At 36.0% G+C, this 25,717-nt stretch overlaps 1 pseudogene; it reads right to left on the reverse strand.

Moving 5' to 3' along the window:
* Positions 1 to 1,281: 1,281 nt before the first annotated feature.
* LOC138312168 (uncharacterized) lies at positions 1,282 to 2,459 on the reverse strand (annotated as a pseudogene).
* Positions 2,460 to 25,717: the final 23,258 nt, after the last annotated feature.

Below are 25,717 nucleotides of genomic sequence, written 5' to 3' on the forward strand. Positions count from 1 at the left end.
TTATTGGTATTGGAGTTTTTTGGAGTGTCTTTACTCAAGATCATAAATTCTTCAAGAGAAAAGCGATTGACTTTCCCTTTGGACCGTTTTGCTTTTCTCTTTGTACGCTTCTTTTTGGAACTCGCGCGCGATCCGCGCGCGAGGGAGTCACATCCGTCTTTATCGCATCATCATCGGATGAGTCACTGTCTCTGTTACCATCTGTACACGTACATGTACTTGAGTCCTCATCATGATCATGATCAGTTACTGATCCTTCACGATCAGTTTCTGTATGCTCTTGTCGCGATCCGCTTTCCCCCGGGGGAGACGGTTTTACTTCTTCATAGTTTCCAGAGAATGCGTTTGAATTTGTGGTCTGAAGAAGGGAAGGACAGTCTATCATTCGATGCCCTGGCATATTGCATTCCCGACAAACCCATGAATTGGTACAGTCTCTCGTCACATGGCCAGTTTGTAAACACTTCTTACAGTTCAAATTATTAGGATCAGATATCGTTTGGCGTGTATCTGATTTCGGCTGTTCAGCATGGAAAACCGTTGCGTTGTATCTGCCGATTTTCATATTTCTTGGGAGGGGGGTGTTAAGTTTGTCTGTTATTACAATTCTATCCCCTGTGTCACAATTCGTAAGTTTGTTATCGACTCTCAGTTTTTCTCTGTACATCGATTTTATTACACACTTGTACATGGTAAGAGCTCTCTTGATTTGCCCATCATCGGCTGAAAGGGGTACATTTGAGACACGAATTCTGCTTGTGTTCTCTGGATTGTTATCAGGGCGTCTGGGGTTGGTGGCAAGCAATTGGACTAGCTTTTTACGAATTACAATACCTGTAGTCAGCAGCTTTGTCCGATCCATGATATTGTCCACGTACACCCTCCACATTTTCCCTGTTCGTTGTAGGCCACATATGTGGTTTGCCTCAATCTTCTCTCCGATAGATTTGTAAAGTTCCTGGTGCGTTAGCCAGTCCTTGCGTTGGGGTTGCGTCAATCCAAAGATTTCTCTTTCCATGATGAAAATTGGCTTTGCTGACCCATATCCTTCCGGTATAATGGTTTCTGGTTCAGAAACAACAACATTGGCAAAAGTTCTTTCGTTTAACTCACTTCCCGCCATATTGTCCATTGTCTGAGAAAATTCCAGCGATATTTTCCAATTTCTTTAAAACTGGAATTGTTCACACCACTTATTTTTCAGAAATCTACTTTCTGAAAAATGAACTACAGCTTGTAGTCTGCCTATATCAAGAAAAGTAGCACTTTTCGTAGTATTTTTCAATAAAATACCCGATACATTTGAGTGTAGAGAAAAAACCCGTCACCTTGGTTCAGGGGCGATAAAGAGGAGAGTTTAAGTTTAGAATCAGAGGAAGATTTAAGTAAAATGGAGCATGCCTTCTTCCACCAGGAATGATCCGCCTGAAGATCAAGATCATATGACCATTTTTCTTGATAATTCTTTTTAACAGCTAATTTTTTAATAAAAATGTCATACACTGAAATACCACGTGTTTTATTTGTTAAAACCTTATGCATATGAGGGGGACAGTGTGGAAGAGTTATATCAGTTCTATGATTCTTAAGAAAAAACCATTTTGACAAAATAGCATTTCTTACACCATAGAAATTGGTGATCATTGGTTGAAAAGAGAATTTATCACAAAATTTCCTCGTAATTTTGTATCAACTCTCCTTGCTCATTACACATGTCATAAACAAAATTTATTCCATTTTTTGACCATTGATCGAAAAAAACTGACTTGTTCTGAATTTTTATATTTGGATTGAACCACAAGGGCTCATAAAAAGGATTTTCTTCTCTATTTAGATTATAGAATGAAAGAAGGTCAGCTAATACTTCTTTCCAAAACAAATTACTTATATTATTTGATTTAATTTTTAGAAAATCAGAACCAAATATGAATAGTGATGTTTTACTTTTATCCAGAATTGTTTCAAAAATAATATTGCAAGTGTTATTGTTGGTTATCAATCTCTTTATCCAAGCTATTTTCATAGACTTGATACATATATCAACATGTATCATCTTAAGACCACCTTCACTATAGTTTTGAACAATTTGGTTTCTAGAGACTCTGTCTCTTTTACCATTCCATATAAAATTGTACAAAAGCTGTTCTAAGGACTTTACAATTTCCTTGTTTGGTTTAGGAAGGCTGATAAATAAATGAGTTAGCTTTGATAGTATAATTGTTTTGACAACAGTAATTCTACCAATAGTACTAAGATGTCTTCTTGACCAACAATGAATAATTGCTTTGATTTCTTTCATTTTACTCTCAAAGTTAATTTTAGTAATATCACTTATGTTGAGACTGAATTTAACTCCCAGGAAAGTAAAAGGTTTATCAGTCCAATTAAGTGACCTCTCAATGCACAACCTCTCAACACTATGCCTCTTACTACCAAACCATATACATTTAGTTTTTTTCGATATTTAGTCCAGAGTACTTGGCATATTGATCAAGAAGATCAAGCGTCTTCTTTAAACTCTTTTCTGAACCATCAAGGGTAAGACTTGTATCATCTGCATATTGTGATAATTTTAATTCCTTCGACCCGATTGAAAAGCCCTTTATCTCATTATTATTTCTAATCAGTATCCCCAAAATTTCAACACAGATTATGAAAAGATAGGGCGATATTGGATCTCCCTGTCTGCAGCCTCGGCCGATATGGAAAAATTCAGAAAAAAAGCCATGTTGAGTAACAGTCAGAGAGGCATTGTTTGTTAGTGTAAATATTGCTTTTTTGATAAAATCACCAAAATTAAAAAAAAGTAAGGACCTTGTCAAGGAAGCTCCAAGATATAGAATCGAAGGCCTTTTCAAAGTCAACCAGCAGAAGAAGACCAGGAGTATTTTTCTCCTCTGCAAATTGCAACAAGTCATACAGCTGTCTGATATTTTCGCCGATAAAACGGCCTTTTAAAAAACCCTTTTGATTTTCGTGAATTATGTTGTCAAGAACAGATTTAATACGTTTTGCAAGCACATTAGATAATATTTTATAACAGACATTCAAAAGTGAAATTGGTCTCCAGTTTTTGATGATAAATTCTCTAGGTCTGTCACCTTTAGGAAGAATGGATATGACACCTTGTTTCTGAGTGTGAGACAATTCACCTCTTTGTATTCCTAATAACAAGGATTTTGTTATAAAAAAAGCGAAGGTCTGGCCAGAAAAATTTGAAGAATTCAACAGTGTAGCCGTCAGGACCTGGACTTTTTCCATTTTTTAGACTTTTAACAGATTTTGCAATCTCATCAAGTGTAATTTCCTGATCCAATATATTTTTACAATTATTACTTAGTTTAGGGACATCGTAAGATTTTAGTAATTCACCTAGATCAACATCTTCAATAACATCATCTTTATTCTGATAAAGATTCTGATAAAAGACCTTTATTTCATTTAATATCTCTTTTTGATCATCAATGAGCGAACCGTCCGCTTTAACAATCTTAGTAACATTCTTGTTAATATATAATTTCTTTTTTCTAAGTTACAAAAATACTTTGTTGGTTTTTCGCCTAACTCTACCCATTGGGCCCTAGATCGAGTTATTAAACCATTCATGTATTCACTTCTAAGTTCCTCTAACTCGGACTTCAAATCAGACAGAACTTCTTCAAATACATTATTGGACTCGGAGCAATCCATAGCTACCTCACTTGCAGCTTTTATAAGATTTTCAAGTTCGACATACCTGTCTTTTTTCCTTCTTTTTCTATCTGCACAGTAGGATATTGTCACAGATCGTATTTTTAAAAGTATCATTTCCAAAAATAACTGGTCATCAATTATTGGTTGAAACATATCAAAATCAATGGTATAGGTAGTATCAAGATTATAAACAGGGACAGCATATTCCTTCATAGTTGTAATAATAGCATCTTTAACCTTTTCAACATATGATTTATCTTTAAGTAGTGAGTTATTGAACTTCCAAAAGCCTCTACCCTGCTTAAAATCTGATAAGGCAATCTCTAATGATATCATTGAATGAATAGTCTTGTACCCAGGTGAGATTTCCACTTTGTTTAATATGGACATCATTTCATTTGAAATAAGGAAAAAATCTAGTCTAGTTTTTTGGTAGGGTTTCTTTTGAACCAAGTATATGTTCTTTTGTTAGGATTTTTAACTCGCCAAGGGTCTACAAGACCCAGCTCATTCACAATATTCCGAAGTTCTTCACTGGCTTTTACATTATTTCTAGAAAACATAGTTTAGACAATCAAGTTCGAAATCTTGAACCATGTTAAAATCACCACATAAGATAGTGAACTCCTCTTCTTTTTCACTAATTTTTCTTTTTAAATTTTTATAAAAGTCAGGGTTGTCCCTGTTTGGACCGTAAATATTTACTATGGTAATTTTAAACTTGCTTGGAATCTCTAAGTTAACAATAATATAATTACCATCATCATCTATACATACTGATAACAGTTTGAAATCAAAATTATTGTTAAAAAGTATACATACACCTCTAGAGTCGCGATTCCCATTACTAAAAACACAGTCATAACCCCATTGTGCTCTAATCACGTTAATATCATTGTTAACAAAATGAGTGTCCTGCAAACAGTAAATAGAGCATTTCTTTTGCCTGAGGTAATTAAAAACGTCCTTTACGTTTGTTAGAATCTCTGAGACCTCTACAGTTTAGGCTTAAAATCTTTAAGTTTTCAGCCATAATGAAAGCAATATTATATGCAACATTTTTAGTAGGAAGCAGCAGCAATTTTCACACATCTCACACACTAATAAACAAACAAACATATAAATTGATAGTCCTGTTCCGTTCATGGACAGATCATGAAAGAAACCCTGGAAAAAGCCCGTTAAAATACAGGTAAGCATTAATATTTATAGGGGTAAATATATATGGTCATTTCAAAGTAGGTGATTATCTTCTAAGGGAAATATCAGACACTATATATTAAACTCCAAGTGGCAAAGGTAACTTGACCTGAAATTATGGTATATTAGTATCATATCAACATGATTTCAAAACAAAAAATATTGATCGACATAGCAAGAGTACAAGTCTGTCTAAACAATACATTGTACACCAATAGTCAGGGGAGACTACTGAGAATGTACGTAACCTGGGCGGAATGCAGACATGTTGCCTGGTATGCAATTTAAACAAATTAAAATAAACATGACTAGAAAAACTTATATTTCTAAATTGCTATCTGCAATAAAGATTTAAGATTCACAAACGCATCCATTAACTTATAAAGAGATATTGCATCTTTATAAACGATACACCAACTTTTTCGACCAAAAGCTAAAAACTAAGGTATTTGCTCCCTCAAGCAGAATGCTTGATACATAATTAATATAAATCAAATTCAATGTGTGAAAAAGTCTGATATTTGTATCATAGAAATTGAAGTAAAAATTGTATTTGGCGAATGTCTAGCGAGATTTGAACACTTCCCATCTAGAGTTTTTGTCCTTTCGAAATTCAAGTCGAACACCCTTTGGAGATTCCCTTATCGCTGTTTGGAGACCATCATCCTTTCTCATCTTGTATGCGACTTTGGCAAGCTCAGAGCGCTCCTTCTTCAAGGTGGCGGGTAGATCAGTGCGTACTGACATTCTGGAGGATCTATCGATATTTTTCGCAGCAGCCAAAACCAAGTTCCTGATTTTTATCCGAGTGAATTTGACAATTAATGCATTGGGTCGTGATTTGTCAGCCTCGTTAGTATCATCATGGATGAGTTTTTGGAATTCTATGCGCGTTAGCGACCGACAGTAAAATAGATTTAACTAGATCAGCGTCAAGTTTAAGAGACGATTTCATGAAATCACACAGGGTATCTTCAACCACTTCATTACTTGGCTCATTGACACCGTAGATTAACAAATTATATTTCCTGCTACGGAATTCCTGGTAGATTAGTTCGTTTTCAAGAAGAGATATACGCTCTTCGAGCTCACTGATATGTGTTTTCTTCACGCTTACTGTTTAGAGTGATTCGATTTCTTGATTTACGAAACTCAGACCCGACTCAAGTTCTTTCACCTTTCCTTCGATTGTAGCGACTTTTTCAAAAACACAATCAATTCTACTGGTGAGTTTATTTGTAGATGAGACAATGAGTTCTTTCAAATCTTTGTTTGTTACCTCAGTGTTGTGTACATTTGTGCCTTTCTCCTTTTCTCGGCTACTGTTGCCTCTCGCACACGTGTTTTGCCTGGAGTCCGCCATTTTGTTTTCTGTCAGAGTACTATCCTCTCCAGGAGTGCTCTCGGGAGTAGTGTCTTCGCTTCTTAGAAAGTATTTTGCGATCTGATGATTCGGTCTTCCCTTAGAATTACCCTTTGACCCCTTTCCGTGTCCATGGGGCATCTCCCGGGTTTAAGTTTCTCAGCCCATGTGAAGGCACGCCATTTTGCCTCAAACGGGAAACCGGAAGTCTAATATAATCATGTTTGTAGTTTTTTTTACATCGAAGTTTTTTACAATCATTAGAAATAATTGATAGTGGTCTTTTGACATATACAGCATGTTGGTTAGAACTATATAGCCTTAGGTGAATGCCACAGGTACTGTTGTGAAAACACTTGCACAATTTCTACAGTTAAATGTATAACTGTATTCAGTATAACTCAGTATAATAAACACAACTACACCTCGTTTATAAAATAAAATCACAAAAATCTATGTGTATTGATTTTCCTTAATTTTATACATTTTTTCTTGTTGGGTATCAATTTGGGGTACACATCATGTGACAAAACTAGAAATTTCGACACATGATATTAATCATTCTAACAGTAAAAATAAGCAATGTAATAACAAGAACAAAACATCAAAATAAAGTTTGTATGTTCTCTTTGAAAACAAAACCGAAAAAAGTGAAGCACACCAAGCAACAAATGTCATATAAGAGAAATCTACGTGTATTGGTATCAATTCGGGTACAATGACGTTATATATCAAGCATCTTCTTGAAGCGGAAACCATGGAACTTTGAAAATGTTTGGCACTATAAAATGTATAAATTTGTTTAGAATGCATAATGTTTAATTGCAGGCGGAGTGCCAGAGAGACGAGGCAAATCTGGTAAAAATAGAATCACAAAGAGAAAACAGTTGGCTGAAAAACTTTGCAAATTCGTTAGGTAAGATCAATAATAATCATTTCGTGGCCTCACTATTTCAATACATTCTGCAGTTTGAAAATAGTCCGGTTTCCTCAGATTCCCAGATTATATTTCAGTTATGTTAACTAATAACGACACCGTAACGGGCCATTATGACACTTTATGTCGCGTATGTATGCCAATGTTTCTATGCAATACTTTAGATGTCATTTCAACCAAGTACTTGAATATCGGTCACCAGAGAGATTGTTTTATATCTTATGCTGTAACAAATGCAGATTACATCTGTATTGTTAAATTATACTGCGCCAAACGTTGGAATTATAACATAATAACTATAATTCAAGCTATCGACATTTAAATGGTTCTGTTCTTTCTTTCATATAATTATAACATCGGTAAATGTTGACTGGGGCAGTGGTATGGAAACATCATTTGATATATACATGTATGTGTATTGAGAAGTCCAATGATTCACGTAGCTTTTCTTCGCTATAACTGCAAACCGTAAGGAATTCAGCTGTTGTTTGGCCATCCGTTCAGATTTACGTTTCTTATGCGTGTTGATATATATATTATATGATATAAACGTATTAATTGCATGTAACACTTATTTAGAAAATGTTTTTATATATATCTCAGACAGGCCTGGATTGGAGCAAATGATCTAAAGAGAGGAAAATGATTGGAGATGTGATTTCAGATGATTCAGTAATTAACGTTTACGTATTGGGACCCCCTGTCCAGGCCCAGTAATGATAACAATAATGAAAGATTGTGGTCAATTCTTTACTGCCATGGCAATGGGAATGATGAACCCGGTTGGCGAGGTTATGCTTGCCATGTTTGTGAAAAGAAGGTTTTGTATTGCATTCTTCTATTTGAATAAAGAATTGACCTTCATAACCATATACACAGTAAAAAGGGTAGTGACACGTTTTTACGCTGACCGTTAAAAAAACGCATGTAAAAAACGGACATGTTGAGGAACCACGCATTTAAAACGTGCGTACGAAACGTATGTAATACGTGTGTTAAACATGCGTAATACGCATGGTGAACAAACGTAAAACGTAAACGTATGTAAAACGGACGTTTCAAAACATGTATTATACATACGTTTCATCCTATTACAAAATCCACCTTTTTTAGGTCATCTGACCCAAAAAGTCAGGATGACCTATTGTCATCATGCACCGTCCGTCGTCGTGCGCCGTCCGCCGTCCGCTGTCCGTAAACTTTCATTCAAACGAGTTCTTCTCAATAACCGGAAGGCCCAGGGTAATCATATTTGGCCTGTAGGTTGCTGGGATGAAGGGCTACCAAGTTTGTTCAAATAATGACCTTGACCTTCATTCAAGGTCACAGGGGTCAAATAGGCTAAAATCTTTAAACGACTTCTTCTCAAAAACCAGAAGGCCCAGGGTACTGATTTTGGGCCTGTATGATGCTGGGATGAAGGGCTACCAAGTTTGTTCAAATGAATGACCTTGATTTTTCATTCAAGGTCACAAGGGTCAAATAGGCTAAAATCCTTTAAACAACTTCTTGTGAATAACTAAGAGGCCTAGAGACCTGATGTTAGGCCTGTGGCATGCTGGGATGAAGGGCTAGCAAGTTTGTTCAAATGAATGACCTTGACCTTGATTCAAGGTCAAAGGGTTCAAAAAGGCTAAAATCTTTAAACGACTTCTTCTCAAGAACCAGAAGGCCCAGGGTACTGATATTGGGCCTGTAAGATGCTGGGATGAAGGGCTACCAAGTTTGCTCAAATGAATGACCTTGACCTTCATTCAAGGTCACAGGGGTCAAATAGGCTAAAATCCTTTAAACAACTTCATGTGAATAATTAAGAGGCCTAGAGACCTGATATTAGGCCTGTGGCATGCTGGGATGAAGGGCTACCAAGTTTGTTCAAATGAATGACCTTGACTCTCATTCAAGGTCAAAGGGTTCAAAAAGGCTAAAATCTTTAAACGACTTCTTCTCAAGAACCAGAAGGCCCAGGGTACTGATATTGGGCCTGTGACATGCTGGGATGAAGGGCTACCAAGTTTGTTCAAATAAATGACCTTGACTTTCCTTCAAGGTCACAGGAGTCAAATAGGCTAAAATCCTTTAAACAACTACTTAAGAACCAGAAGACCTAGGGTACTGATATTGGGCCTGTAGGATGCTGGGATGAAGGGCAACCAAGTTTGTTCAAATAAATGACCTTGATCTTCATTCAAGGTCAAAGGGTTCAAAAAGGCTAAAATCTTTCAAACGACTTCTTCTCAAGATACCAGAAGGCCCAGGGTACTGATATTGGGCCTGTAGGATGCTGGGATGAAGGGCTAACAAGTTTGCTCAAATGAATGACCTTGACCTTCATTCAAGGTCACAGGGGTCAATAGGCTAAAATCCTTTAAAACAACTTCATGTGAATAACTAAGAGCCCTAGAGACCTGATATAGGCTTGTAGGATGCTGGGATGAAGGGCTCCCAAGTTTCTTCAAATGAATGACCTTGACCTTTATTCAAGGTCAAAGGGTTCAAAAAGGCTAAAATCTTTAAACGACTTCTTCTCAAAAACCAGAAGGCCCAGGGTACTGATATTGGGCCTGTGACATGCTGGGTTGAAGGACTTCCAAGTTAAATGACCTTGACCTTCATTCATGGTCACAGGGGTCAAATAGGCTAAAATCCTTTAAACGACTTTTTCTCAAAAACCAGAAGGCCCAGGATACTGATATTGGGCCTGTAGGATGCTGGGATGAATGGCTACCAAGTTTGTTCAAATAAATGACCTTGACCTTCATTCAAGGTCATAGGGGTCAAATAGGCTAAAATCCTTTAAACAACTTCTTGTGAATAACTAAGAGGCCTAGAGACCTGATATTAGGCCTGTGGCATGCTGGGATGAAGGGCTACCAAGTTTGTTCAAATGAATGACCTTGACTTTCATTCAAGGTCAAAGGTTCAAAAAGGCTAAAATCTTTAAACGACTTCTTCTCAAGAACCAGAAGGCCCAGGGTACTGATATTGGGCCTGTGACATGCTGGGATGAAGGGCTACCAAGTTTGTTCAAATAAATGACCTTGACTTTCCTTCAAGGTCACAGGGGTCAAATAGGCTAAAATCCTTTAAACAACTTCTTAAGAACCAGAAGACCTAGGGTACTGATATTGGGCCTGTAGGATGCTGGGATGAAGGGCTACCAAGTTTGTTCAAATGAATGACCTTGATCTTCATTTAAGGTCAAAGGGATCAAAAAGGCTTAATTCTTTAAACAACTTCTTCTCAAGAACCAGAAGGCCTATTGTACTGGTATTGGGCCTGTGACATGCTGGGATGAAGGGCTAGCAAGTTTGTTCAAATGAATGACATTGACCTTCATTCAAGGTCAAATGAGTCAAATAGGCTAAAATCCTTTAAACAACTTCTTGTGAATAACTAAGAGGTCTAGAGACCTGATATTGGGCCTGTAGGATGCTGGGATGAAGGGCTACCAAGTTTGTTCAAATAAATGACCTTGACCTTCATTCAAGGTCAAAGGGGTCAAAAAGGCTAACATCTTTAAACGACTTCTCCTCAAGAACCAGAAGGCTCAAGGTACTGATATTGGGCCTGTGACATGCTGGGATGAAGGGCTACCAAACATTGTTCAAATGAATGACCTTGACCTTCATTCAAGGTCAAAGGGTCAAAAAGGCTAAATTCTTAAAACAACTTCTTCTCAAGTACCAGAAGGCCCAGGGTACTGATATAGGGCCTGTAGGATGCTGGGATGAAGGGCTACCAAGTTTGTTCAAATAAATGACCTTGACCTTCATTCAAGGTCAAAGGGGTCAAAAAGGCTAACATCTTTAAACGACTTCTTCTCAAGAACCAGAAGGCTCAGGGTACTGATATTGGGCCTGTGACATGCTGGGATGAAGGGCTACCAACATTGTTCAAATGAATGACCTTGACCTTCATTCAAGGTCAAAGGGGTCAAAAAGGCTAAATTCTTAAACAACTTCTTCTCAAGTACCAGAAGGCCCAGGGTACTGATATAGGGCCTGTAGGATGCTGGGATGAAGGGCTACCAAGTTTGTTCAAAATAAATGACCTTGACCTTCATTCAGGACAAAATGTAACTGTTAGATTCAGGTAAGAATAAATTGGAAGGTTTATCTTTCACTAATGTTTTCATTTTGTATTTTTCCAAGCGTTACTTGTTTGTAATCACGCGAGAGTGTGATTTTGTAATCACGCGAGAGTGTGACTTTAGATACTGTCTTGCGCGATGCTGGATCTTGTGTTGACTTCCTGTTTCCGGTTTTTGAGAAAGTTTTCCAACTCTACATATATTGGATGATTTACATAGAATAACGTTACGGAGACACCTCTATCACAAGAGTTCGCTTCGCGAACGGGCCTTCGGCCCGTTCGCTGCGCTCTCTATGTATAAGACCACGATCGAGTGTATTGTGGGTAGCGATAGGCCTAGGACGTCTCCTTGTAGGCGGTTTATGGAATTTTCAAATTATTATTTGCCTAGATGAAATAAATGATTTGTTTTAATGTACACGGGGCGCGTGTTACGTTTGATACGGAGAAAACAACAGTTTTTATTTTATACCATGGAATATCAAAGTTACTTGCAAAGAGAAATTGTACAATACAATGTTTTTTTAGATTATATCTTTCTACTGCGTATGCATCGTAAAATTCTACTAAGTTGCATGAAAAATCACGATAACTGCAGGTACAGGTAGGCCTAACGTTATACAATGCACAGTCGATGTCGGGAACAGATCCGATTTGATGCATTCAACTCAAATATAAAAAAAAATGAATGCTATTGCCGAAACCTTTTGGACTAGAGATAGTCTTAAGTCTTCAAAGATCGCTTTTTTAATGAATAAGAAAAAAAAACACGAAAAAATCACGATAGCTGCTCGCAACCCAGTGGTACCGCGGTTTCATCGGTTTTCGACGGCGAAAGACCAAAATAGATTTTTTACACACAATGTCAAACATATTCAATTCAAATCATTAATTATATGTTTCAGAAGCATGTTAATGATGTTTTTGTGCAATATTTCATGAATTTCATCTACTAAACGAAGCATTGTATCCACAAACGCTGTAAGATTTACATTGTAGCCTACGTAGGCCTACTGTTTCTTTTTGTCAAAGTGACGTTTAAATAATGAAATGTTTCAAGATAAAGTAACACTATTATTTTAAACTATGTTAAGCTGTATATGAGTGCAAATTGCCACCATAATACCACAAATGAATGCTTATTCAATCCTTCAAAACGTCAGCTTGCAAGGTCGAATCACCCGGGCTCATAGAGGACTAAAAAGTGACGTCATTGGAATGTTCGGGATCAAATCGTCAAATTTAGAAATGGTAATCAGAATAAAGAAATTAATCATTTATTTACTCACATCGCAATATTTTCATATCGCAACTGTTACAGGAAATTCTTATTACATGGTATCGAGTTCTATGCCTGATAAATCTCGATATTAGTGCTGAAAATATCTGGTTTATTGATATTGTTCCGCTACTTTTGTTGAGTTTGAATTCGCGAAGGGCGTCAGAACGCTTGTTTTCAACCGGAATCAACACCGTAGTGATAAAGACCTTCCAAGTGAATTTTTGCATCGGGGGAACAGGGACATAAAAAGTTGATTTTCTCAAAAAGTAAGAAAAATAAAATACATTAATTTTGCTGGAACACTAAAAAAAATCATTCTGATTTCGGAACAGTTGGAATCATGAAGATACCTCTAACAGTATTTTTATTATTATTATTATATATTATGTAAGTAATTATTTTTATTCTTATTTCTTCCACTTTCTTCCGCCGCGCGGGTTTCCGCAGCTTTTCTCAGAAACTACTGGGCCGATTATCACGAAACTTCACATACATACTCATTAGGGTGTGGGATTGTGCATAAAAGTTTTTTCCCAACCGGAAGTCCAAGATGGCCGCCAGAGCCCATTTCCTGTTTTCAGGTTTCGGTCTCCGATCTCAATGAAAATTGGTCTATGGGGGTTTTAAGGGATGGCGAACATCATGAAAACATTTTCGTGAAGATTTTTTGGTATTCCAAGATGGCTGCTGGCCCATTTCCTGTTTTCAGGTTTCGGTCTCCGATCTCAAAGAAAATTGGTATACAGAGGTTTTAAGGGATGGCGAACAACATCCAAACATTTTTGTAAAGATTTTGGTATTCCAAGATGGCCGCTGGCCCACTTCCTGTTTTCAGGTTTCGGTCCCCGATCTCAATGAAAATTGGTCTATAGGATTATTTAGGGATTTGCGAACAACATGCAAACGTTTTCAAAAAGATTTGCTATTCCAAGATGGCCGCTGGCTCACTTCCTGTTCATCAGGTTTCGATCTCCGATCTCAATAAAAATTGGTCTACAGAGGTTTTTAAGGGATGGCGATCAACATTAAAACATTTTCGTAAATATTTTTGATATTCCAAGATGGCCGCCAGAGCCCATTTCCTGTTTTCAGGTTTCGGTCTCCGATTTCAATGAAAATTGGTCTATGGGGGTTTTAAGGGATGGCGAACATCATGAAAACATTTTCGTGAAGATTTTTGGTATTCCAAGATGGCCGCCAGAGCCCATTTCCTGTTTTCAGGGTTTGGGTCTCCGATCTCAAAGCAAATTGGTATACAGAGGTTTTAAGGAATGGCGAACAACATGCAAACATTTTTGTAAAAAGATTTTGGTATTCTAAGATGGCCGCTGGCCCACACTTCCTGTTTTCAGGTTTCGGTTTCCGATATCAATGAAAATTGGTCTATGGGAGTTTTAAGGGATAGCGAACATCATGAAAACATTTTCGTGAAGATTTTTGGTATTCCAAGATGGCTGCTGGCCCACTTCCCTGTTTTCAGGGTTTGGGTCTCCGATCTCAAAGAAAATTGGTATACAGAGGTTTTAAGGGATGGCGAACAACATGCAAACATTTTTGTAAAGATTTTGGTATTCTAAGATGGCCGCTGGCCCACTTCCTGTTTTCAGGTTTCGGTCCCCGATCTCAATGAATATTGGTCTATAGGATTATTTAGGGATGGCGAACAACATGCAAACGTTTTCAAAAAGATTTTGCTATTCCAAGATGGCTGCTGGCTCACTTCCTGTTCATCAGGTTTCGATCTCCGATCTCAATGAAAAAATTGGTCTACAGGGGTTTTAAGGGATGGCGATCAACATTAAAACATTTTCGTAAATATTTTTGATATTCCAAGATGGCCGCTGGGCTAACTTCCTGTTTTTATATTTTGGACTGATTTCAAATAAAAATTAGAATATAGGGGTATTAAGGGATACTGATCAATATGATAAAAAAAATTAAAAGAATGTCGCTAGGCCAATTTCCTGTTTTCAATTTTTCGTCAGCAATTTATTGAAAATTGGTAAATGGGGGTTTTAATTTAAATTTTAAGGGATGTCATACAGTCATGATAATTGTCAAATCAATTCTTCTGAAAATAGCCTAGTATTACCGCATTTTTGCGCGTATAGTGCGCACTTTTTTCATAATTTATCAAGTGAAAAGTTTGGGTGCACGCTATACGCAGGTACAAGGCATGGCCAGGTCCTGGGTCATGATCACCGAGTTATGTAGTTAAGGATGTACTCCTCTGAGAAGTCAAAATTTTCTTGTATTAAAACTTTTTTTCTTATATAGATTTTTGGAAAGAGGAGTTCATACCATGAAAGAAAATGAAAGAAAAAACATATGTCCGTGTGCTCGTTTTTGAGCTACGGTCACTCAAAGATACCTAGTTGACAAAATTATTGGATTTTTATGGGAATTTTGCCGTTTTGACCATATACACAAGATATTAAAGCCATAATTTCCTAATGAGGTGTTTGATATGTATTTATGTTTGTATATAATTTATTTTCCAGTAGTCTTCTTTTAAAATATACCAGTTTTGATCAAAAGGACTAATATTTTTTCTCAGAATAACAAGATATGCTACCCCTACCCCTTAATTTTGAGCTACAAAATGCACCATTTTCAGCCATTTTTGCCAAATCTAACACTTTATAGAAAAAGTTCTGGTATTAAACTTTTGTTAATATTTTGCATATCAATAGGAAAAGGGTTGTTTCTTTCAGAATCAGGCAGAAAAATGGGGGGTCCGTGTGCTTACTTTTTTGCCCCACTTGAAAATTTGTTATTTTTTAGTATTTTAGAGTAAAAAATTATAAGTGCTCAAATTACCATTAAATGTAAAAATAAAGTGAAAAAAGTGAATCATTTCATACATTAATGCTCAATATTTTAATTATCACGAACCAAGTAAAGATTTACAGCAAAAATTAGCTCAATAACAGCTAAAAATGCTGGTGCAGTGATGATTTAAGTAAAAAACATTTTCAGTAAAAAATGTAAAAACTGTGGGCTCTACTTGAAGCGAAAAAAGACACAATTTCAAAATGGCCGCCAAATGGGCCATTTCTTAAAATCCCTGTATAAAAAAAATCGGCTAAAGTTAGAACTGTAATTTTTTGACAAAATTTGCAACTGGCAACTTGCTACAGATATTGATAAATTGCATTTGAAAATCTCGTATCTTCTTTGATCTTTGTCGAAAACGAGACTTCAACGGGACTGAAACCTCAGAAGAATACATCCTTAATATGTACATTTTAGAAGAACCTGAATTCCTATATAAAAGTACATCAAAATTCCCTCAAGATGTTCATATACACTGTGCAACTGCATTCTTGACTTGTTGCAATTGGGAATGCGTTTGGGGGGACTATGTGATGGTGTCCATTACAATGAATACTTGTTTTATGTACATTTACATGGTGTTTGAAGTTTGCACCATATATTTGTAATTTTGAAAATTAAAGTTTAACTCCATTTTATTTGTATTTTCGGTTCCTGTCCCAATGACTGATATTTTTTCATACATAGTATGTTGTATTCACAAACAAGACTACATATTGATAACTTCATACTCTTGGGGTAAGTTTATTTTTCCTATATCAATTTGTCCTTAACTCCGCTTCATCACTTGCATTTTAATAAAGGATAAAATCTTTACAAAAGTCTTGCCCACGATGGTCAATTGTTTTTAAATTCTGGCTCAGTGATATTAATGTTATAACTTTTTTTTCAAACATTGAACGAAAATGATCATAATTGAATAACCATCGATTGGAAAAAGGAAAGTTATGTCAAGCGGTAGCGGTCAGCAAAACCACAGGGGGATCTGAGAATTAGCTTAAGTGTTAACGTTATATCTGACATGTAATAGCACAGGCGTCTGCTTCTGGTTTTGAAAAAAGTACAATAACCTACCCTACTATATAGTAGGGATGGATAAGTATTATGGTTTTTTTAACCAGAAGCAGACGCCTATGTACTCCCATAAACATGAGAGTTGACTGGTCAGCCGTTTTTTTTATCGGACGTTATTTCGCTACACGACGTAATGTTCAAAAAGTGTCTCGTCGACCTATACCTCTAACAATTGTTGGAGTAACGCCTATGGGTAATAGCTATGTCATCGATGTAGCTTTGCACAGGTCCCAAATGCCTCAAATGACTTGAACATTTCAAGAAGAATTCTAATGAAGATCCGAAGTAAAAGTCAGTAATCTATTTTCTAGTTTACAAACTAAATACATCTAAATGCATTTTTCCTTTACATATGCATAGTGTAGCTACACGTATAATGCTTAGCTATAATGACAATTTTAAGGACATATACTCATGATCTCGTAGATCAAACAGCATCCTAGATACTCCAGGGATTCCGATCACTTACTATCTCTACACGTGTAGAGATCGTAAGAGGTCGGAACCCCTGGAGTATCGAGGATGATCAAACAACAGTTGTAGACCTACTACTAATTTGTACATCATGAGGCGCTGGTCAACTGATATTGATCATATGAATTCAGAGCTGTTCTTTGTTTGTAACCAGTATAACATTATATCTATTGTTTTTCCTGTTCTTTGTTTGTAACCAGTATAGCATTTATACCTATTGGTATCCTGTTCTTTGTTTGTAACCAGTATAATATTATACCTATTGGTATCCTGTTCTTTGTCTGTAACCAGTATAGCATTATACCTATTGTTTTCATGTTCTGTGTTTGTAACCAGTATAACATTATACCTATTGTTTTCCTGTTCTTTGTTTGTAACCAGTATAACATTATACCCATTGGTATCCTGTTCTTTTTTGTAAACAGTATAACATAATACCTATTGTTTTCCTGTTCTTTGTTTGTTTCCAGTATAACATTATACCTATTGGTATCCTGTTCTGTGTTTGTAACAGTATAACAGTATATCCCATTGGTATCCTGTTCTGTGTTTGTAACCAGTATAACATTATACCTATTGTTTTCATGTTCTGTGTTTGTTACCAGTATATAACATTATTACCTATTGTTTTCCTGTTCTGTGTTTGTAACCAGTATAACATTGGTTACCTATTGTTGTTTTTCTTTTCTGTTAAAAAAAAAAATAAAAAAAAGTTGACATTTAAAAAAGAAAAAAAAAAAAAAAAAAAAAAAAAAAAAAAAAGTAAAAAAAAAAAAACAAAAAAAAAAAAAAAACCACTATAACATTATACCTATTTTTTTCCTGTTCTGTGTTTGTAACCAGTATAAAATAATACCTATTGGTATCCTGGTCTTTGTTTGTAACCAGTATAAACATTATACCTATTGTTTTCGTGTTCTTTGTTTTGTAACCAGTATAACATTATACCTATTGGTATCCTGTTCTTTGTTTGTAACCAGTATAACATTATACCTATTGTTTTCCTGTTCTGTGTTTGTAACCAGTATATAACATTATACCTATTGGTATCCTGTTCTTGTTTGTAACCAGTATAACATTATACCTATTGTTTTCCTTTTCTTTGTTTGTAACCAGTATAACATTTATATCTATTGTTTCCTGTTCTGTGTTTGTAACCAGTATACCATTATACCTATTGTTTTCCTGTTCTGTGTTTGTATCCAGTATAACATTATACCTATTTGGTATCCTGTTCTTTGTTTGTAACCAGTATAACATTATTACCTATTGGTATCCTGTTCTTTGTTTGTAACCAGTATAACATTATACCTATTTTTTTTCCTGTTCTGTGTTTGTAACCAGTATAACATAATATCTAATGTTTTCCTTTTCTTTGTTTGTAACCACTATAACATTATACCTATTGTTTTCCTGTTCTGTGTTTGTAACCACTATAACATTATACCTATTGGTATCCTGGTCTTTGTTTGTAACCAGTATAACATTATACCTATTGTTTTCCTGTTCTGTGTTTGTAACCACTATAACATTATACCTATTGGTATCCTGGTCTTTGTTTGTAACCAGTATAACATTATACCTATTGGTATCCCGTTCTGTGTTTGTAACCAGTATAACATAATACTTATTGGTATCCTGTTCTTTGTTTGTAACCAGTATAACATTATACCTATTGGTATCCTATTCTTTGTTTGTAACCAGTATAACATTATATCTATTGTTTTCCTGTTCTGTGTTTGTAACCAGTATAACATTATACCTATTGGTATCCTGTTCTTTGTTTGTAACCAGTATAACATTATACCTATTGTTTTCCTTTTCTTTGTTTGTAACCAGTATAACATTATATCTATTGTTTTCATGTTCTTTGTTTGTAACCAGTATAACATTATACCTATTGTTTTCCTTTTCTTTGTTTGTAACCAGTATAACATTATATCTATTGTTTTCCTGTTCTGTGTTTGTAACCAGTATAACATTATACCTATTGGTATCCTGTTCTTTGTTTGTAACCAGTATAACATTATACCTATTGTTTTCCTTTTCTTTGTTTGTAACCAGTATAACATTATATCTATTGTTTTCCTGTTCTGTGTTTGTAACCAGTAAAACATTATACCTATTGTTTTCCTTTTCTTTGTTTGTAACCAGTATAACATTATACCTATTGTTTTCATGTTCTGTGTTTGTAACCAGTATAACATTATACCTATTGTTTTCCTGTCTGTGTTTGTAACCAGTATAACATTATACCTATTGTTTTCCTTTTCTTTCTTTGTAACTACTATAACATTATACCTATTTTTTTCCTGTTCTGTGTTTGTAACCAGTATAACATAATACCTATTGGAATCCTGTTCTTTATTTGTAACCAGTATAACATATACCTATTGGTATCCTATTCTTTGTTTGTAACCAGTATAACATTATACACTATTGGTATCCTATTCTTTTTTGTACCAGTATAACAATACCTATAGGCCTAGTTTTCCTGTTCTTTGTTTGTTTCCAGTATAACATTATACCTATTGTTTTCCTGTTCTTTGTTTGTAACCAGTATAACATTATACCTATTTTTTTCCTGTTCTGTGTTTGTAACCAGTATAACATTATACCTATTGGTATCTTGTTCTTTGTTTGTAACCAGTATAACATTATACCTATTGTTTTCCTGTTCTGTGTTTGTTACCAGTATAACATTATACCTATTGGTATCCTGTTCTTTGTTTGTAACCAGTATAACATTATACCTATTTTTTTTCCTGTTCTGTGTTTGTAACCAGTATAACATTATACCTATTGGTATCTTGTTCTTTGTTTGTAACCACTATAACATTATACCTATTGGTATCCTTTTTTTTTGTAACCAGTATAACATTATACCTATTGGTATCCTTTTTTTTGTAACCAGTATAACATTATACCTATTGGTATCCTTTTTTTTTTGTAACCACTATAACATTATACCTATTGTTTTCCTGTTCTTTGTTTGTAACCACTATAACATTATACCTATTGTTTTCTTGTTCTGTGTTTGTAACCAGTATAACATAATACCTATTGGTATCCTGGTCTTTGTTTGTAACCAGTATAACATTATACCCATTGTTTTCCTGTTCTGTGTTTGTAACCAGTATAACATTATACCTATTGGTATCCTGTTCTTTGTTTGTAACCAGTATAACATTATATCTATTGTTTTCCTGTTCTGTGTTTGTAAACCAGTATAACATTATACCTATTGTTTTTCTGTCTGTGTTTGTAACCAGTATAACATTATATCTATTGTTTTCCTGTTCTTTGTTTGTAACCGGTATAACATTATACCCATTTGTATCCTGTTCTTTGCTTGTAACCAGTATAACATTATGCCTATTGTTTTCCTGTTCTTTGTATCACGTTACCATTTTACAAATTAAATGGTAGTGGGCCTTTAAGCGCCACCAAATAAAATTATATTGACAATTTCAAATCCTTCAGATATTTGAAATTGTCGAATGTGTATTTTTCAATACGTGCTTTCGATAGACATTTCTCGTCAATACGTTTCATCATTGCACACCGTTACTTATTGTTTATTTAATTTACAGCCTGTAAAAACATTAGTAACTGCATCACTACCGTGTGTACAAGTCTGTCGGATATCACGTGTTCCCAGTGTGAGAAGATATTATACAGGCTCTACAACTCAAACAGGGAGTGTGCAAGTACTTGTATATGTCAATATTTCTTATAAAATATTTTTTTTTAAATATCTGGTTTTATAATTCATATTTCATATTGTTTTTGGTTTCCGAAAAAGCAATACTTTTAAAAGTGTTACAAAAACATCCATAATGATGTGTTATTTACAATTTTACTTTGGTCTTGTTTATTTGTTAGTATGAAAGAATAAGGAAATCAGAAAGAACATTTTGAGAGAATAACATAACTGATTTTTCAATTATATTACCCCCCAAGGGACGTGTTCGTGGGAGGACCGTTGGTGCTGGCCTGGTAACTGTGGTAACAGTAACTACGCTAAGGATTGTCAGTGTGAGTCACCGTCCTTTACAACAGTAGTGGACGACAACCAATCACGATGTCAACGTAAGTTATCCTTAGCCATAGCTTAATATTTCCATTCTACTTTCAGTTTCCTATTTGATCTATGTTAAACGAGATGGGCAATATCGGGTTATGAACTCCAATCTGGTCAAGCATATGAATATTTAACGTTTCCGCCGCTGAATTGAATTATTAAAAGAAACATAATTGTCTAAAGTGTCCTCTTGACTTCAAGTTCGTTACCACTTTTTCTTATAAAATATCACATACCCTGATTTAGCTTACATTTTTATATTCTGATCACTACATCGGTATACCTTTAGAGAATACAGCAACGTATCTTCGCATCAGCCTATTTCATGTTCGCGGCTGTATAAGGAACTTTCAAATATTTTCAAACAATGGGTGCAACACACTAATTCTAGTAATTGTTTTATGACTGATTAACAATTAAATTACAATTAAATTGTCTTATTTTCTTTTGCCTATCAATTATCTAATATATATAAACAATGCCCGTCAGATCTCATTGATACCAAGTATTCTGATTTTCCAGAAATGTCGACACTAATAAAATATGTTATGATAAAATTTAGTCATCAAGGTTCCTGAAGTACTGACCTGTCGGATGATGGTAATAGACACCAACAACGACTCTCTTATGTCACATATTCCGCCAAACTCATCGTCACACTGCTCCAACCAAGGCAGATTTCTATGGTAACCTACAGGTAGACAGAATAGTGACCAAACACGTCGTTTGAGCTATTAGTCAACGTTACCCATGTACCAAAACCTGCTTATGTCACAAACCATGCTTTTGGTGTAACTGATGTAGAAATCAGCATCGTCATCAAGGACGAACACTGGTAGTTAAATAAGTGTGCATGCTACAAATTTAGCATTAACCACTGTGTTTATTTTTATTTGCTTGAATGAACTTTGATTATTTCATTTAACCACAGGTTGATGACATATTTTTTCACGTTTCCGGTGAATAAATTTTGTCGTTCATTTTTCAGGCGGTGAAAACATCGTTAAGACTACCAATCTACCATAGTGACCCCCAAAGTAACGATCCTAAACATCTGATGTCATTTGACACCGGTTATCAACAACGAACGCTCGGCAGGTTCACCTGTCAAATGGACAACGGTGAGTTGTTTATGGATGGTTACATAATTAGGGCCGTTAGTTTTGAATTATGTTTATTATTATTTTATTGAATTAAACGTGGTATACAATTCCAAACTTGAGACATATCTAGCTGTACGTAGAGACAAAACGACACGCCGATTTTCCTGATTATTCACTCTGACAGTTATAACAAAAGCAAATAGTTTCCTTTTGCCGTTTGATATTTTCCCTTATCTTCACAGGGAAACTCTTTAATACCGGTATATGTCTGCAAATGACGAAATTAACTTTCTTAATAATTATAGTATGCCGAAGGGCACGAAGAGCGAAGCAATTCTAAGGTAACACATATATGAACATATAAGGAAAAAAACACAATCTTCAAAATTCATTCCTACACACTGACAGCTTCAGTTGGGGCCGCCATTTTTTTACGCGCCATAAAAAATTCCATCAGTGTGAATGGGATGCTTATTATATAATCAAGCGGTTTAAACGTTTTTAAGTTCAGACGAACGTAATCTTCATCCGCGAGAAGGTCAGTGCTGTTGCTTTTTTATAAGAGTTCAAGTGATAGAGCACCTTCCAATATAATCAGCGGACCAAACACGGAATATATGTTACGGAAATAAAAAAATCTTCCTCCTCTTATGTGAGTTTCCTCCGCAAATGGTGGTTTTTGGACAAGGATAGAGTGTGAATATATGAATAAAAAAAATAGGCTCCGTTGTTTCAATAAATGGAACATTGCATAATTAATGATTACTGAAACATCTGGCTGCGCCCTTTAAGGCCATGCCTTCAGTTATATTAAAGTCAACGTTTATACAATAATATATTTGCAGAATACCATTCAATATCAGCCAATACGACAATATTAAATGATATTCAAATGAAAATATTCTAATGTTAATAAACACATTCATATGCTCTATAATTATGAACAATATTTTTAAAACATTTCTGTTGTCGAATGAGTGTAATGCTTTGGAAGCATTTTTTAAAATCTTTTTTAGACTATGTTTACGATTCATCGCACACGGTGGAGGTCATCTGATCTCAAAGAATATAATTTCGGACGATCATGACGAATCTCGTGTCCCTTTCTCAAAAACACGGACTACAAAGGACTTGTGCTACCATTTTGACGATGCCGATCCTGTACACTGCCTCGAGAATGACACCTGCGTGAGTGAACCATTGGACTTACGAAGCCGTATCCTGACTAGTCGGAATTTCCAGGTCATCGTAAATGGATGGGAGGATCCGACCCCTGTCCCTGGAAACTTAGAATATGCGTCCGGAATTGATACATATTCGATCACTGTATATGAGGTGAAGGAAGCAGGACCGGGGCAGCTTGAAATGGAGTAGAACTCCTGTTGTCAATATCCACGTCAATGCCAGTCAGTCTATAGCAATTCTTATTCCAGATAACTTGCCTAATCCTGCGATGTACGGAATCGTCTTAGACGTGAAAGATGTCGCCAATAACGTGAAACACGCCAGACAATTTGTGATGTTTGATAATTCGTCAGTGATACTCGCTAGAGATGGCAATCCCTTACACTCTACGACAGCAGCCACAAGTACCGGATACAAGTGGCAAACCAACCATGGTGATCTTTGTTATTCATGGAAGGACAGGTATCACAATGACAAGTTAAAAGTCTTACTACGACCTATAAAACCAGATCACCACGGACATTTTTACCGGTATATATGAACAGATATCAGGAATTCTACCAGTTTCCGGAACAGAGAACGTTGATGGAATAACTGAATTCTACTTCTCACTTTCGAATGATACCAGTGTACTGTTTGTAAATGAAACGGTTCAGAACTTTACCTCACAGAAGATTTGTTTGTCTCTGCCATTACAAGACGGAGAAACCTACCGGCTTGACATTGTGGCTAAAGATATCGTGACCAATACATATACTGAACATGTATACACTCACGTAGACTCGAGCGAACCTGATATATTCGATATTGGACTTGAGAAGGACGGATATAAATTGTTAAATGTTCACAACAGTTCTGATCTGTCGAAGATGATTCTCAAGTTTAATGCGCTGGACATACACAGTGGCTTATACTCTGTGGACTGGTCACTTGGTACATCATTCGGAGGACACGATATTGGAAATGGTTCTTTGGGAATTGCTCGTCTAGGACCGAATGTAAGTAAAGAGAAATAGCTATGTAGAAACAAATCAATACATTGTTTTATAAAAAAGATTCACAAACACAAGACTAAGAGGTGTTTTGATTTTTTAATTCAATATTTGTATTACCGCTACACAGTGCCTGGTTGAATGTACTTGGCGCCATGTATGGTAATTTTGCGTAATAACATTGGACGTTTTATGACGTCAAATATCTATGGCGTAAACAGTATTGTGGATGGTTACCATCGCAACTACAGCTGTAAAATTAGAACAGTCATTATAGTTAAATCAAGGATGTACTAAATGTTTCAAATACAACAAAGTAATCATTAACAACTGTTTTGAAAAATGTATGGATTTGAGGGCCCAAAAGTGCCCAAACCATACATAGTCCTTTGCTTTGTGACTTAACCAATGGTGTCAACCTTACTGTTTACAGGAAATCTGTCCAGAATATTCCAACTGCTACTGCCCATCCGTCGGTGTATGTGCCTATTACAACTTCTCATTGAGCCTAAATTCGCTGGTGCATCTTAATACTCATAACGGAAACCACAACCGTGTGTACCATTTCACCTTGTCGGTGACGAATGACGCCAGACTTTCCTTTGTGGAACACAAAGAGGTTTTAGCTGACGATTCTCCCCCGGCGGTGGGTGTGGTTAGCGAGGGTTCGGTCGTGGGGGAGGATATCGACTACACTAGTGAAGAGACGGTTACGGTACACTGGGACGGGTTTATTGACCATGAGAGTGGCATTCACTCCTACAAAGTAGGGGTAGGTAACTCCTGTCTGGACAAAGACGCGTTCGGGGGTATTAATAACAGCGATGTTACCTTACATGATGAAACATCTATCATTACTACGACTTTTCAGTCCGCTCGCGTTACACTAGCCGCGGAGGGACAGTACTTTGTAACAGTTGTGGCGTATAATAACGCTATGGAGTCGTCAGATCCTGTGTGTTCAGATGGAATCGTGTTAGACAAGACTCCTCCCCTCATCACCAATGTTACTCTGAAGAGTGCGAAATCCACTGGGTGTATGGTGTGTTCCGAGGGAACAGCGTGGTACATAACGAGGAATCTGACAAAGTACAAGATCAGTGATGGCCATTGTGATGAACTGTGTAGAAACACAACCGTAAATGAGTTCCTGTCTCTGTTACCAGTAGAAGGTCTCCAGCCATCACAAACTAAACCGTGCTTTATCAGTGACGGTCATGGTACTATCTACCTTCCAATTGACCTCATCGATCTTCAATGGGACGTTATTGATACGGGAAGTCAGATTCGTGACGTTTACATAGGCGTTGGTTCCACAGAATACAGCAGTTTGTCTCCAGATCTGATTGACTATCACATATCGTCACATACCGACTATTACAAATCAAGGCACGTAGGTC

Source organism: Argopecten irradians, unplaced genomic scaffold (assembly GCF_041381155.1).
Source record: "Argopecten irradians isolate NY unplaced genomic scaffold, Ai_NY scaffold_0231, whole genome shotgun sequence".
In the NCBI taxonomy this organism is placed as follows: domain Eukaryota; kingdom Metazoa; phylum Mollusca; class Bivalvia; order Pectinida; family Pectinidae; genus Argopecten; species Argopecten irradians.